The 17594-nt window shown below is 41.5% G+C and overlaps 1 long non-coding RNA gene across 1 annotated transcript; it reads left to right on the plus strand.

The window, feature by feature from the left end:
* Positions 1-1410: 1410 nt before the first annotated feature.
* On the plus strand, positions 1411-2534 carry LOC114852312 (uncharacterized). Its single transcript, XR_003785343.2, has 3 exons — positions 1411-1755; positions 1844-1945; positions 2420-2534. It is a non-coding gene; the product is annotated as an uncharacterized LOC114852312 (long non-coding RNA).
* The last annotated feature ends 15060 nt before the right edge of the window (positions 2535-17594 follow it).

Here is a 17594-nt window from a genome sequence, read left to right on the forward strand (position 1 = left end):
GAACCCACATGCACAGCACGGAGGCGAGAGTATAATCAACAAAGGTTTATTATCCAAAGGCACGGTCAGACGGTCCAGGTCATACACAAGATGGCTCGGCAACAGTACAGGCAGGGAACAGGCAAAACTCACGGTAAGTAGATAATCCAGGGTCGGGCAGGATACACGATGCAGACAGGAACAAACACGGGAAACATGAAACACGGGGACTCCGGAAACTAGGGACGCTCAACTCATTCAAAGAAACACGAACACTCATGGGACTCGAATACGACAATCTGGCAGGGAACTAAGGACACAGGTGGTGGTTAAATACACAGTGACTTGATGACTAACAGAGTGCAGGTGTGGGTAATGAGCAGGGACAGCTGTGACAAGACAAGAAACCGGAAGTAAAGCTAGAACACAAAACAGAGACCGGGAGACTACCAAAATAAAACAGGAAACGGAAACTGGAACCAAAATAAGACAAGCAGGACATGACGTGAAAACAGGGAACAACTAGAAACAAAGACACGGATCATGACAACAGCAGGCTGCTGTCTGCGGAAATCCACCACCATCTCCTTCGTTTTCCCTACATTGATCAGGAGGTGGTTCCGCTGGCACCAGTCCACAAAGTTCTGAGTGAGTCCTCTGTACTCTGCATCGTCATCATCGGTGATCAGTCAGGGCTCGATGTAGGAGGAAGATGACAGCGTCGTCTACTCCTATGCCGTCTACTCCTAACTCGCTCTCAGCTGTCCACCTCTTCACTGTGCGGGGCACCACCGGCTGCCTGTGTACAACAGGTTTATACACAGGCAGGAGATGCAGGATGTTGTGGTCAGCTCTGCCCAGCGGTGGGAGGGAGGATGCAGCGTAGGCCTCTTTGGTGTTGGCATAGAATAAGTCCAGTGTTTTATTGTCTCTGGTGGGGCAGGTCACATACTGGGTGTATGTAGGCAGAGCAGCTGAAGGAGGTGCATGGTTAAAGTCCCCAGAGATCAGGAAGAGGGCCTGTGGGTGCTGTGTTTGCAGCCTGCTGGTGACTGAGAGCAGGGTCTCAGAAGCTGTGTCAGCGTTAGCGGAGGGTGGGACGTACACAGCAATTATTATAACGTGTGTGAACTCCCGTGGCAGGTAGAATGGCCTCATGCCCACCGCTAACAGCTCAAGGGCAAAGAGCCCAAGCCTTTAGATATACTGCAAATGGTTGAAGAACAGCTTTCGTTTGAATTTAGGTATGTTTCCCAGGCGTTTGAGCTGAAAATGCCCAGAAATTGCCATAATAATGCATACTCCAACTCAGAAGGTGGCGGTAATGCACTACCCAGTTTGCCAAGTGCCAAATACCCAAAGAAAAAAGACGAAGAAGAAGTCTCGAGATCTGATTGGTTATCGTAACTGTCCGTTCGTGTACAGCGCACAGAAGCCAGTTTTTGTTGGTTCTGAACGCCTCAGGCAGTCCTCAATCGTCCTAGCAACACAAGCCTGCTGAGATATGATTAGATAAAGACTTTACAATAATATACAACACTGGAAGCGGCGAAATCAAGCGGAAATAATGAGACGAAGAAAATACACCATGGGGAATTTATTTTATTTACCAAAAACAACTTTTCACAGTATGTTGGGGCTAGCAGAAAAGTTAGCTGCCCCTGGCAACCGTAGTGTCAGTAGTGAAGGACTTCCTCGCTGTCTCCAACGTCTGCGTCTCTCCTGCGTTTTCACGCACGTCCGTGCATGTGCATAAATGCCATGGAAACCGCTGACGTTAGTCTCTTCAGGCTTTGACTCCACAAGTTCACGAGTGGACTAAGAGGCACTGATAACAAAACCATCTGTGTTGTGATCTTTGCAGGCGAAATGGGTCGTCATTTGCCCCAGGGCCTTGTGAAGCTCTGGAGTCGCTTCAAGCGTTGGAGAAACCGGAGGATCCAGCCGGAGCAGCCGGTGGGCGAAGGTAAGCGGTTCCTCCTAGCATCTTAACTAGTGTGTACAGTCTGACGATCAACGATTTAAACACTGAATTAAAGGTTAAATAATACAAATTGCTAAGTGTAATAGCAGTTGAATGTTTACAAAGGTGGAAACGTTGCCATTTTGTTTTGAGGGTACAGTTTTCCCCATGTATCGTTTAACATTTGCTAAAAATAAAGATGGCGCCTTTGCGCCAGTTCTTGAGCACCAAGTTAAAAGTAGCTTAAATAGGCTCTATTAAAACTTTAGCTTTTTACAGAGTGCTATGCTTTTCTTACAGCATTAACAGACCAGCGTTCACAGGAAGCTGCAGCATTTGTGTTTTTTTTGACTTTCTAGGAGAGGCTGTTTAGTAAATTAAATATAAATTAAATGACAACCCCACAGCTTGCTCTGCAGCTTCACATGTCTCCTGTTGTACAGTGTGTGACTGTTTTTCTGTTCTATTTACTTCCAGGTGGTCCAGATGGGCCTAACGGCGTCCACGTCCATCCTTCACCCACTCCTCAGGTGGGTGACTCATACACACCCCATCCACCTTCTCCTCCCGCTCTCTTGTTTTTTGGTCTGCTGGTCCTTCTGTTTCCCTTCACCCCTCCTGTCCTTGTTGCTTTGATGTTCTCTTGCTTTTCTCCTTCACCCTGTCCTACTCCTTCTTTTTTTTCTTCTTCTCTTCTCACTCTTCTGCTCACTCTGCTTCTCTGTGCTCTCCTCCTCACTCTCTCATCTCTCCTTTTTTCTCCCTCGCCCTCCTCTGCTTACTCTGGTACTGTTGCTCTGCTGTCCTTCCCTTTTCTCCTTCACCCTCTGCTGTTCCTAGTTGTTCTGCTGTCTTTCCTTTTTGTCCTTCACCCTCTCCTACTCCTTCTTCTTCTTCCTCACCCTCTTCTGCTTACTCTTGTCTTTGTTGCTCTGATGCCCTTCCTTTGTCCCCTTTACCCTCTCCTGTGACGGAGAGAGTGAAGGAGCTCATCCAGCAGCTCATCTTCCAGGAGAGGTAAGGAAGACAGTGATGAGGAGGGGGCTGCTCTTGGAAGACTCAACTGTGGGACACTGTTTCCTACAGTGAAACCAGTCTTGGATTTGACCCCAGGGCACCTTTTTTGTAGTTTTTATCTCTATACCATAAGTTTAAATGTTCATTCCAACTTTGAGAACTAGCCTTGCGTCTGGCTGGGCAGTTTTCAGGTCCCCGGCAGCGTCTGGCGCTGGGACCTTTCTTTCTTTCCTGGATGAACACAAGTTTAAATGTTAATTTTTACCCTGAGAACTAGCCTTTGCGTCTGGCTGGGCGGTTCTCAGGTCCCAGGTAGCGTCTGGCACCTGGGCCAGTTTTTGCTGTTTTTATATTTTAGCATGGCGGTTGGATGGACTTTTCTTTCACCTGAAGGCTGAGTTCAGCGCCTGGCAGGGCCGTCGATCCCCCCATGCAAGTTGCCCTAGCGTCTGGCGGGGTAGCTATTATGTTTCCTCCACAGCGATAGAAGGTCAGCTCAGTCACAGTGGCACTGGGGACACATGTCGTCTCCCACTGAAGCTCCTCGTGGCAGATGACTGCAGTGTCAGGTGTTATGGAGGAGACACATGGCTGTCTGCAGTCCACATCCTGCTCCACACTAGGAGCAGTGACTGACGGCTACTGACCATTACGTCTGTCTTTCCAGTGACAAAGGTGAGTACAAGATTTGGTTTGGTTGACAGTTTCAAAGGAAGTAGTTGAATAGAAATATATTTATATTTATTTGTTAAATTTTATGTGAGATTAAATATGAATGAGTTTTTATTACATGTAGGCTTAATTAAATGAGGAGAGGAGGTTGGAGGCCAACAGCAAACCACAATCAGCTCCTGCTGAATGTAAATTATTCATTGATCTGTTGTTTTTGCATATAATTGTTATATTCAGGCATTTGCTATTGTGGTCTTATTAGTCCAACAATTGATTTTAAAGAGAGTAGTTGAGTAGAAATAAATATGTTTGTATTACATTGAAATTTAAAGTGATCCTAAAAATGAATCATCTTTCTTCACATTTAGGTTTATTAGGAGAAGGAGACGAGGGAACCAGGAGATGAGCAACGGTGAATTCAACTACAATGTTCTTCAAGTATTTCTCTGATCTATTTACTCACTCTGTGTTCTAATGCTTTCACTTTACCAGAGACAACCAATCTGGACCAGAGAGCTTAGTGATTTGCACTAAAGTTTAATATGCTTTTGAAATGACTTACAGGAAGGCTTGTGTGAGTAATTGTAAATTGTTATTCATTAACTAGTAATAATAAACCAGTAATAACTGGTATAGACTTATTGCTGATTTACATTGACCATTCAAAAGCAGAATTATTCTATCAAGCAAAACAATTTGGTTTAATGCTTTTATTTTAAAATGATTAGAGATGTATTGTGTTTTATCAGCTAAACTTTAAAATAGTCTCATTACTTGTTACATTACCCATTCAAAACAGAGTTTATGCTCTTTAAAACTAAAAATTGTGGATTGGTACTTTTTTTGAAAAGGATATCGAGGACCCTGTGCAGGCAATTTCTAAACATTAATTGTCTTATCATCTAGTAAAATACAACCCTTGAACGCAGAAATATTGCCCTTTTTGCTAAAGATCTGGAATGGGGCTTTTATTTTGAAGGATTTGGAGAACTGTGTGTGGCAGTATTTTAGTCTTAAATAGTCATAATAAACTGTTGAAGCAGAAATATTGCTATCTTTAGTTAAAAATCAGGATTTGGGCTTTTATTTTGAAAGGATGTGAGAAAGCTTGTGTGTGCTATAGCTAAACTGTAAAACAGTCACTAATACCAGTCACGATTACCCATTAAAAGTATAAATAGTCCTATTAAGCTAAAATTTGGATGGGTGCTTTAATTTTAAAAGAATATGGAAAATGCCTGTGCAGGTATTTGCTAACATATATTAGTCTAAATAACTAGTCATAATACACCTGTTGAAAGCAGAACATTGTTATCTTTAGCTAAAGATCAGGATTGGTGCTTTTATTGAATGGATTTAGAGAATGTGTGGGGGTATAGCATAACTGTCAATTAGTCTTTAAATAATCATTTAACCATTCAAAGGCAAAACAGTGCAGTTAAAGCTATAATTGGCATTGGTGCTTTTATTTTGAAGGATGTAGAGGAAGCACGTGGGTAATTACTAACCTGTTAATCTATCCTTTAAATAGTCATAATTACCCATCTAAATTTGAAATATTGCTATTAAAGCTAATTAATTTGGCTTGGTGCTTTTATTTTTGAAAGGATTTAGAGGAAGTGTGGTGCTTAATTACTACACAATCCAATAGTGTAGTTGAGTAATCAGTAATAAGCATGGAACTGCTGTCTACACGAGCATCAGCAGTTTGACCTGTCAGTCAAATCTGCAGCTGCGCCGTCGCCATGGAGACGAAGGCGGGAAAATCAGGCTCACTCTGCTCTGTAAAGCGAGTTTTCCACCCTATATAAACAGGCTGTTTCAGCTAAACCATGATGTTTCACAAAAATTATTTCATTTTACGAGTCCCAAGGCTTCAATAAGCAAATGGTGTGATATTTATTTTTTAAGGACAAAAGCTTGTAGCCACAGTGGCAATTTCAAAATATGTCTCCTCTGTTTTTCTCCTCAGACGTCTGCCAAAAATTATCATTAGAGTCAATGGGAGAATTTCAGGATCTCTCTGCACTTTGAGGTCGTAGCGACTAAAGTATAGGTCTGAGGGTTATCCAGACATCATTGAAAGAAGACAGTATGACTACGATTTAGTGAGTAATTACGTTTGATAGAGTAAAAATTGTGGCTGTAGTGACAAGTTAAAGACAGAATTTTCTGTCTTAAAAAAGCGCACCTTCTCACTGTATCTGTGACATCACGCACTCTAGCGAGCCACACACATTATGGAAAAGCTGAAAATTTACAAAAACCCACACGATTTTAAACGCTCACAAGTCGAAACTATAAAAGATACGAAGACGTTGATTTACACACTGATAAAGTTGAAAGATGATAGACGCTTCTGAAGTTAAAATGACGTTTCTACTCAAAGTATGACGATGATCGACGCTGATGAAAAGAGGAAAGTTGACACAAAGTTGAACGATGATTCCCATAGACGACCATTATAAAAACGACAGGAAAAGTTGAATAACGTTAAAAGTTGAAAAGCTGAAAACGTGAAAAGTAATAGCCTGCAATCGTCTAACGATGACGCACGTTTAGAACGTTGAACGATGATTCTACGATAAGCTTTGAGAAGTAGATAGCTGGCCGAAAAACGGGGCGAAATAATAATAATAAGAGCGAAGATTTCAATAGTGTGAGAGCTGTTCAGCTCTCCCACTAATAGAGCGAAGATCTCATAGTGGTGAGAGCTGTTCAGCTCTCCCACTAATAAAGAGCGAAGATCTTAATAGTGTGAGAGCTGTCAGCTCTCCACTAATAAGAAAATAGAAAAAGTATTTCTCGAGAAATTACGTGGGAGAGCTGATCTGCTGCCGCAACGATGACAAACGCTGATTAAGCCGCTGACGTCAAAAAGTTGACTGCGTCCAAAAGTTGACTACGACAAAAGATGAAAACGATGAAAACGAGAAAACGTTTGACAAGAATTAAACGATGACAAAAGATGGCGATTTAAAAAAAATTCCTATTTGACCAAGCTGAAAAGATGTCAAAGATTAAAAAGTTGACCAAGTTGCATTGTTGACAATCATAAATAAGCTGACTAGCTTTTTGATTTGAAGAAAGTATTTGTAAATAATTACCTAACTATGTAATAGTTAATAACTATTAAAAATTTACCAGTCAGAAACAAAATCTTGCCATTTAAGATAATAAATTACATTGGTGCTTTTATTTTGAAAGGATTTAGAGGTTGTGTGTGAGTGATTACTAAATTATAAATAGTCATTAGATAGTCATAATTTATCATTGAATACAACAATAGCCCTATTAAAGCAAAGATTTAGATTCAGCCCTTTCAGAATAAAAGCACCCTAATAAGTTTGAGTGGCTATTTACTGAACTCTAAAGTAGTCTCATTAACGATTGCTTAGTATTCAGAACCACAAACTTTCTAATCAATCTTGCCATTAAAGGTAAAAAATTGTATTGGTGCTTTTATTTTGAAAGGATTAGAGGAAACGTGTGGGGGTAATAGCGTAACTGTCAACTAGTCTTTAAATAATCATAATTACCCATTCAAAGGCAAAAACATGCAGTTAAGCTAATAATTGGCATTGGTGCTTTTATTTTGAAAGGATGTGAGGAAGCATGTGTGGGTATTACTAAACTGTTAATCTATCTTTAAATAGTCTATTACCCATCTAAAAGTATAAATATGCTATTAAAGCTAATTATTTGGCTTGGTGCTTTTATTTTGAAAGGATTAAGAGAAGTGTGTGCTTAATTACTACACAATCAATATTGTAGTTGAGTAATCATAATAAGCATGGACTGCTGTCTACACTGAGCATCAGCAGTTTGACCGTCAGTGAAATCTGCAGCTGCGCCGTCGCCATGGAGACGAAAGGGGGAAAATCAGCTCACTCGCTCTGTAAAAGCAGAGTTTCACCCTGTATAAACAGGCTTGTTCAGCTAAACCATGATAGTTATCACAAAAATTATTTCATTTACGAGTCCCAAGGCTTCAATGAGCAAATGGTGTGAATTTTATGTTTGAGGATAAAAGCTTGTAGCCACAGTGGCAATTTCAAAATATGTCTCCTCTGTTTTTCTCCCCCAGACGTCTGCCCGAAAATTATCATTAGAGTCTATGGGAGAATTTCGGATCTCTCTGCGCTTTGAGGTCGATAGCGACTAAAGTATAGGTCTGAGTGTATATCCAGACACATCATTAGAAAGAAGACGTATGACTACGATTTAGTGAAGTAATTATGTTGATAGAGTAAAAATTGTGGCTGTAGTGACGAGTTAGAGACAGAGTTCTGTCTTAAAAAAGCGCACCTTCTCACTGTAGCTGTGACATCACGCACTCTAACTGACCCAATACACACTAATGGAAAAGCTGAAATTTAACAAAACACCACACGATGTTCAAACGCTCACAGTCGAAAAGTAAGAAGATACGACAATGCTGATTTACAAGGAGAAAGTGAACGATGATGGACCGCTTTTGAAGTTGAAATGACTTTTCTACGCCAAAGTATGACGATGACAGAAGCTGATGAAAAGAGCAAGTTGACAAAAAGTTGAACATGATTCCCATAGACGACCCATTATAAAAAAACGACGAAAAACGTTGATAACGTTAAAAGTTGAAAAGCTGAAAACGTGAAAGTAATAGCCCCCCTCTCCTAAAGACGACACACACGTTTAGAAAGTTGAACGGCGATTCTACGACGAAGCGTTGAGACGATGAAAGCGACCGAAAAACGGGGCGAAATAATAACTAGAAAAGTAATTTCTCGAGAAATTCGTGGGAGAGCTGATCTGCTGCCGCACGATGACAAACGCTGATTAAGCTGCTGACGTCAAAAAGTTGACTACGGCAAAACGATGAAACGAGAAAACGTTGACAAAGATTAAACGATGACAAAGATGGCGATTAAAAAGTGATGATTAAAAAGATGACCAAGGTCATACTATGACATATTAAGAGATGACAATGATTCAAAGTTGACCACTTTTACAGTGGCAGCGGTTCAAAGTGACTAGGGTTTTTACTGCAGTACTGCTGCGTCGCCACGGTGCAGCGAGTGCGTCGCTGACTAAAGATTTTTAATCCTGCAGCCGGCTGGAAAAAATCAGGACGCTAGTCTCGTTTTAACCACCAGTGGCGCAGCGTTGATTAGAACCTCCAAAGCACTACAGCGTAACTGAGGTCCGACTGTTCATTTCTACCTGTAACACACATATATTACACCAGACCTATTTTACTATTAAGTATCTGTTGTGTGCTCAAACATGGGGAGTATGAAGGGCAACAACTTGTTGATGGCTTAGTTATTTTCTGTTCACTGCGATTATAATTGTTCTGTGTGGTTTAAAACACATTCTTGTTTTCATTCTCCTCACTTTTTCGTGTCTTTAAATAGAAGGCGTCTCTTAAAATATGTACACATTACCGCTCTAACATCCGATACAACACATTGACTTCACATAATACCATGATTATCGTCGCGGTTTAATTAATTAATTTGAATGCGCAAGTAAAGACGTAGAGCGCAGTCCATCTGCGACTACAGCCGCTTATTTAGGTTTTAAACTTCCACAACTTGTTAATGAATGTTTTCCAATGTCGTAGATTTCACGTAATAACCGTAATATCATAGGAATTTGTTTTACAAGCAGTTTTCGGTCGTAATTTTGACAGGACGCCAGAAATCAGCAGATCTACAAGCGACGCATTACAGCAAGATGTTTGTTCCTACGCGTTTACTCTGTGTCTGCAGAACTGCAGTTTGACTTGTTTTGACTGTGCGTGTCATTGTAACTGAGGCTGAGAGCACCTATTCGACCCGTGTACGTTTCACAACATTTTCATTTCCCATCCGTCCATCCCGCCACTTTCACGGCGTTTTCGTTTCTTTCGATGAGCGGCAAACGGATTTAATCAAAGCACCGCCTTACAACCAATAAACAGGCAAAAATATTTGTTTTTTACAAAGACACGGAATTGGAGTTAATATTTTTTATTGTTTAGAGACAAACGGAAAACAAAAGTCGTTTCTATCGTTACCTCTGCATATATTTGGTGGAGACATCAATCTCTTACCAAACACGTGACGTTTTTCGGAGTCATGTGTCCAGACAGAGAGTGACCAATACACAATGTATGGATGTGCAAATGCAGGCTACGAGGAAACGGGGGAGTGGCGCACTAGATGTAGCGAGACTTTTTTTTGACTGTGCGTGTCATTGTAACTGAATGAGTGGCTGATGTGACTTATTCGTCCCGTGTATGTTTCAAAACTTTGATTTCCCATCCGTCTATCTATCCCGATAAAAGCACCGCATTACAAACCATAAACCGAACAAAATATTTTTAACAAAAACACACGGACTTGAATTTTAAGCTGTTTTTTTTCGTTTAGAGAAAACGAAAAACAAAAAAACTCTGCTTTAATTTTTAATGGAAGCTCATCCGTGGACGGGTCGCGGGGCAGCAGTCGTAGCAGAGAGCTCCCGACTGACCTTGACTGAAACACGAGATCGAATGATATGTGATGTGTTTCGTACTCAGATGACTTGAATCTGAGTTCGACCAAGCTTTTGCTTGTCTCATGTTTGCTCACAGTCGCAAAGGAAATCTACACACCCCTCCCCCCTCCCCTGTAGAGCCGCATAGACATGCTAATGTTGTTGCTACCACTCGATCGGCAGGTGAGAAATACTTCAGCTCCGGGACAAAGCTCCGTGGGAGACTGGGCAGCATCAGGCGGCGTGATCGCTGCAGGTCTAAGACTCATTAATGCAGCAAGTAGTTTGTTCTACATACGTTTACTCTGCAAAATAAACGTATGTATTTATCGTAGCTTTCTGATCTAAGTTTTTTGTAGCACTTCGACATTCGTCTAAATAGCAGTGCTTTTTAAAATGAAAATACTAATATTTTATTTATTACCTTTATTGTAACACAGTATTAATTGCACATTTGGACTGGCGAAGATTTGCGCTTCTTTCATAATAATCATGGATAATCAAGGAAGAAACTGCAGTTCATAGATGTTATTCAGGGACGGTTTTATAAAGGTTCAGTGTGTTTTTCAACTGAACTGTCAGCCAAGGTACGTGCATTATCAATGAATGCGCCTGTCAGCGGGGAAGACATCAACTCTATTCGTCGCTCTTCAGTCGCTGCTGCCGTCTCCTCCCCAGTTCACAACCTTTACAGGGTTTTCTAATATACCAGTTCCTACTACAGTGTTCCTACGAAGTTAACCAGCTGTTTATTTCGTTATTACTCCTTTCCACCTGTACCACATAAAGTCATTGCAGAGCTACAGCCGTGTTCCTACGAAGTTAACCAGCTGTTTATTTCGTGATTCCCTCTTTCATGTCCGTCTGGTGAATGAAAGTGGGCGTGGCCATCCATACGTTTCCAGATTGACCGGTGATGCCGCACGGGTTGCTCTCAGTTAAAACAGCTGTTTGAAGCAAGGAAAAGCGAGTTAGCTGTCTCTTGTCGATGCCTTGACAATGTTTTATCATCGGCTAGATCTCGGAGCCCCGACTTTTATGTCTTCTTTGGATAAAAACAAATGTTGAATATTCTCAAATAATATAATATTGCCGCCCTCCGCGGCTCCCAGTGTTTGTTTTTTTTTCATTTAAAAACGTGGGTGTCAGCGTGTACTTTTAAGTATCTTTGTGTGCTCAATTGTGGGGAGTATGAAGCGCACATCAAATAAATATCATTTAATCATTCATTATCATTATCATAGTCATTATCCACGATGCATTCTGCGGTGCCATTCCTACGTATAGTATACCTCTGTCAGTCCAGTGGTTAGATGAATGACTGTTTGTTTCCGTCTTCATTGCTTTTACTATGCATTTTTTCTTCTATATTTTGTTTTCATCTCCTCCGCTTTTTCGTGTCTTTAATAGCAGGCGTCTCATACATACCACATAATTCCGTGGTTATGCGTCGCGGTTTAATTAATATAATTTAAATGCGCATGGCCAAGTAAAGACGTACAGTAGAGCGCAGTCCATCTGCAACTACAGCTTATTTATTTTTAAACTTCCCACAACTTGTTAATAACATTTTCCAGTTGTCGATCGTAACTCTGACAGGACGCCAGAACTCAGAAGATCTACAGCGACGCATTAAAAAACGTGTTTGTTCGTATTTGTTTACTCTGTGTCTGCAGTTTGACATGTTTTTGACTGCGCCTGTCATTGTAACTGAATGAGTGGCTGGGACTCTCGTTACATCAGCTTTTAATTTGGTAGAGACATCAAACTCTTAAACTTACACATACCTTAAGATGTCTTTCTGCCAGTAACACATAATTTTCACCAAACCTATTTTATTACAAAGTATCTGTTCTGTGCTGTGCTAAAATGTGAGGAGTATTAAGCGCAACAACTCGCTATGAAATAAATATCGTCAAATTGAGACATAGTTGATAACTTATATATAATTTTATTTTCTGTTCACTGCAAAGTTATAATCGTTCTGTTAATAGATCTGTAAATATCCGTAATAATCATAGGAATTTGTTTAACAGCAACTGTCGATTGTAACTCTGACAGGACGCCAGAACTCAGCAGATCTACATCGACAGCAATTTGGTAGAGACATCACACTTACACAGACGTTATGGCCTATGGTTTGCATAATCGACCCATCATTGTCTCTGAATCGAACACTAGAGGCCGAATTATATGTGACTTGTTTTCGAAGTCATGTGTCCAGACAGAGCTAGAGCGATACACAGCAATGCAAATGCACTCAACGAGAGAAGAGGTAGTGAATGTAGTGAGAATTTGTTTTGGCTGTGCGCGTCATTGTAATTGAATAGTGGCGTGGATGACTTAATGGTCCTCTAGTTTGCATAAGCGACAAAATCATTGACTCTGAATAGCACGCGAGAGACCGAACAATAGGTGACGTTAGTCAGAGTCATGTGTCCAGCCGAGCTTGACCAAACACGTATGCATGTGCAAATGCAGGCAAGTCACAGTTTAATTTCCCATCTGTCTCATCTTTCCACCGCCTTTCTCTCGTTTGTTTGCGATACAAGCAGCAAACGGATTTTAATTAAAGCTTTTAATTGTGTGAAAAGACTTGAGCTGCTCTGTGTCATGTCTTGTGAGAAATTACAAATACTGTACAGAAAAACAGAAGAGCTTGTGTGTGTGTGTGGCGGGGGGGGGGGGGGGGGCTGGACAGAATCAAATCTGCTGAAGTACTGATTTAGTTCTTCGCCCAGGCTTGGTCACCCGTGACCTGGCGAACATTTCCAGCCCCACTGTGGCCAGAGATCTGTTTCAGTCCTCTCTATCACATCACAGACGTTGTTCTGCGGAGTACAGAGTACAAAGTACAGCCTAATTGTGCGTAACCTGCTACTCTGTTTATTGCTTTGATTACTTCTGTTTATGCAATTTGTAAGTTAGTGTTTTATTATCATGCAGTCAAGCACATTCATCAACAGCAAGACAACACAGACCCACTGTTAAAGACTAGTCATGGTTGTTCATCTGTTGCCTTGAGCTACCACAATTGATATGTGGTGATGAAGCAATATTTGTACGAGCCACTGAGTGGTATTCTGGTTGTTCATTTTTGCATTTATACGGACAGATTGCTGTTTAACTTTGTTCTGAGGTGGTAATGAAGCACACTGCTTGTTTGTAACGAAAAACTGTGCTGTAGTAAATAAAGGGAAGCATGCATGAGATTGAATGATATGTGATGTGTTTCGTACTCAGATGTTGAGTTTGACCAGCTATTTTTTGTTTTTCAAATACAGGATATATCTTGTACTTGACTTTTAACACAAAAAGAGTAACTGAAACAAAAACTTTATCTTAAAATTTTTATTTACAGTTTTATAACAAGAATGTTTGTGTAGCAACACAATACTGTACATCACAGTTTCTACTGTTCTTCTTTCTACAGTTACAGTCTAAAAGCAGCCCCCAGCAGTCCTGGGATCTGATTTCCGCGGGTTCCGCAGCCTTTCATTTATCCGGTCTCTTATATCTTTCCAGTCCTTTCCGTAATGGAGGAGTACCTGTGCATGACATGTTCTTTAATTTTCAGCAGGACTTTTTTGGGGAGACCTTGTTTTCCATCTGGCCCTTACAGTTTACTTTTTGAACCCAGGAAGAGTACGTAGTGAAGTCCACTATTTGCATAAAAATTCTGGCCGCATAGTCATCCGGACGTGGACGGCCGTCTTTGTGTTTGGCCTCATTGAAATCTTTCCTCTACATCAGGTTCAACTGCTTGTAGGACTATGTCCGGCAGAATAGTTGGACTGGGTGGGCCGCTCGTGCTGGCGTGGAAGTACGCACGCTCTGGGCCGGGGTAGCGATGGGCCACAACGAGAGCCAGATGCCATCGGTGACAACGAGAGCTGAGGCAGGAAAGTCATCTTGAGGATGGCTGTCATTCCAAAGTTGCCTCCTGCTCTGGCGATGGTCACAGTGCACCTTTGCTCGAGCATCATCCGCATCGTGGCCTGTCGCTCTGCCTCCAATCTCTGGCTCATCAGCCCTTCCATGGTCTGAATCATCGCCTGTCGCTCTGCCTCCAATCTCTGGCTCATACCCTTCAATGGTCTGAATCATCGTCTGTCGCTCTGCCTCCAATCTCTGGCTGATCAGCCCTTCAATTGTCTGCATCGTCGCCTGACGCTCTGCCTGCGAACTGTTATGGCAGCAGCCCTTCTACAGGCGCTATGTCAATGGAGGCTGTAGGCCTCTCTACGACAAGATGGCAGCCTATCAATTAAAGAACACATATTAGCACATAATTGTAGAACGTCACGCTAGATGATTAACTTCGGTGACATATTGTGAAACAGAAATAATACATAACACTTACAGATTTTTTTTTCACAAGCCGGACTTTTGAGGTGACTTTGGCTGCAGATGCAGTCCGCTGGGAATGCGAAAGACAAAAAAACATTAATTACGGAATAAATAAAAAATACAGCTGCATTTTGTTCATACACTTTCAGTCTGTGTGGCTGATATGTACCTTTCTTTTGGTCCACGCGGTTTTCCCATAGAACGTTCGTGAATCCATCTTTCCAGACATTTTTCACGGATCTGTAGACTGTTGAGGTCCAAGAATGATTTCGCTGAGGAAATGAGCTATATTTATATCTCAGGTGTGTGGGTGGTGCGAGGCGTCGCTCACCTTGGCCAGGTGGTCAGCTGATCTAACCACGCCCCTACGCCGCTGTTTACTCCCGCAATTTACTGCACTGTGCCGTATAAATCCCAGAACATTTTGAGTTGTTCGTTGTTACTTTGTTGTTACAAATAAGACAATGACCAGATTTCAAAAGCTCATTCTGAAGATATCCGCGTTCTGCGTGCGGCAGGCAAGACTCTCCGTGGATCAGGGCTCATCTTGCATCCGCTGGAGTCAACGTGTCTGAGCGGACCATAGCCGGCACTTTAAATCCGTGAGCCAAGGTGTGCGCATCCGAGAAAATTGTTGAGGTAGTCAAATGTCTTTTTTGTTTATATCCAACGACGCTAAAGCGTGTTTACCACTTGAAAACTTCTTTCGATTATATGAGTGCTTTTTGTCTTTCTAGTCATGTTATGGCTGCCATAGACGATCTCACTAAAAGAATACCGAATTGTGGCCAGAGATGTGCAAAGGATTCTGCACGCAGATTATGGAGTGAACGTCAGCGAGACCTCAATACGCACGCACGCAGAAAGCTGGGATGGAAGTTCAACAAACAGTTTTTTCTCCCATGATACGTGAACAAACAAAGAAGCACGACTGAGACAGGCTCAACAGTGGATTGAAAACCGCGAACTGTTTCACAACGTGCTGTTCACTGACGAACAACTGTAGCACTGGAGCACTTCGCAAATGAGCTTCACAAGAAAGGACACTTTGTTTCCAAACCGCGACCTAAACATCCACTCAAACTCCACGTTGGGGTATGATTTCAGGTGGGGTCCAGGACCGATCATTATTTTTGAGGGGATTATGGACAGACAGTTCTTTGAGGAGTCCATAATCAAAAGCACAGTGGGCCGTATATAAGGGAGACTTTTGGACCACGGCACCGTTTTTTTCAGGACAATGACCCCAACACGTAGCTGCAAGAGCCTGTCTGGAGGCAGAAGGGATCAACTGGGTGCGCACTCCAGCTGAATCACCTGATCTGAACCCCATAGAACTTGTTTGGCATCTCATGAAAGATTTCATTCGCCGGAAGGCCAAACCCAAGACCAAGGATGAACTCATTTCCAGCCCTGAGGTTTTATTGGAGGCATAGACTGACATCAAGGATATGCAATACTCTGATTACAGGTTTAGCGAAAGTCCTTCCATTAATTGTACAAAGACAGGGAGGGCATAGCGGAAGGTGATCGTGTACATTTCGCAAACTACACTTTATACTGTGCAGTAGGTGTCTTACTCAGATGTCAATGGCTTTCAAGGATAAAATACACTATATGTTGTAATGTGTGTATCGAGCCTAATAAAACACCGCCTGGTTTCTAAACAATGGTCTTTTTGTCATACCTGCAACAGACAAATAAAACATTTTTACTTCACTGCTTTTAAATACTGTTGCTATGGGCGTTTACATAAAATGTAAAGAGGATATTTTTAATTAAAAAAAGGAATTGTACAGAATCTCTCTAGGTAGGCAAGAAATTAGCAGATCAACGACAAATTAATGAACCACCAAGTCATTTGACCACTTTAATATCTGTATGAGACCAGTTAAAAATGTCCTCGAATCGGAAAACGGAATCCGCAGAAGACTTGTAGCGGATGCATTAACTGCTTGTTTAACAACAAAAGGAAACCTCTATTTATCTTAAACGGATTATTCAGTATTACTAGCACAATTTACGCTGTCGATTATTTGCTCTTCTTCCATAATAATCATGGATAATCAAGGAAGAAACTGCAGTTCACAGATGTTATTCAGGGACGGCTTGTAAAGATTCAGTGTGTTTTTCAACTGAACTGTCAGCCAAACACGTGCATTATCAAATGAATGCGCCTGTCAGTGGGGAAGACATCAACTCTATTCAGTCGCTCTTCAATCGCTGCTGCCGTCTCCTCCCCAGTTCACACACCTTAACACTAGGACTACTGCGTTTCCTAAATATACCAGTTCCTACTACAAGGTGTTCCTACGAAGTTAACCAGCTGTTTATTTCGTTATATTGAAGCAGGAAAAGCGAGTTAGCTGTCCTTGTCGATGCTACGATCTTCTGTCTAAAATATAAAATTTTGGATCTCTGACCCTGACTTTTATGTTTTCTTTGGATTAAAAACGAATGTTGAATGTTCTCAAATAATATAATATTGCCGCCCTCCGCGGCTCCAGTGTTTGTTTTTTTCATTGAAAACGTGGCTGTTACCGGTGGCAGACCTCTGGTCTAGATCATCCTTATTCCACTTTTTCAATTGTAGTAGTGTGACCTTAGTTAGTATTCCTTTTTATTTTTTTATTTTGTTTGGGGAACGTGACATTTCAGCTACTGTGGATTTTATTTGTCATCACACATTAGTTCCTACCTGTCCTTGTTGACGGGGGACAGGAAAAAGGTGACGCGCGTTGGGTGAGAGCGGCGTAAAGAAAAGTGTACATGTGCCGTACTGTCTTGCCGTGTGGTGCATTAAAGAAGCATTCCACGTAAAGAAAATACCCGTACCAACAGCGAGAATCAGGGTTACAGTAGCTTGTCTGCCACAAATCGAACGCTGCACGCGGGAGGGCGCACCGTTCCGCTTCTTATTTTCGGTTTTAAACTGCCATAATTTGCCAAATTTACTTACGTTTCTAACTTCATACTATAACGCGACCACGCGGTTCATGTCTTGGCGATTCATGCACTAAGTAATACAACGTTGTCATCTCGTGATCACATGATGATGATGAGACGCTGTTTTTCCAATATAAAATTAAATAAAAAACTGCTTCCACTC

This window comes from Betta splendens, chromosome 1, assembly GCF_900634795.4.
Source record: "Betta splendens chromosome 1, fBetSpl5.4, whole genome shotgun sequence".
In the NCBI taxonomy this organism is placed as follows: domain Eukaryota; kingdom Metazoa; phylum Chordata; class Actinopteri; order Anabantiformes; family Osphronemidae; genus Betta; species Betta splendens.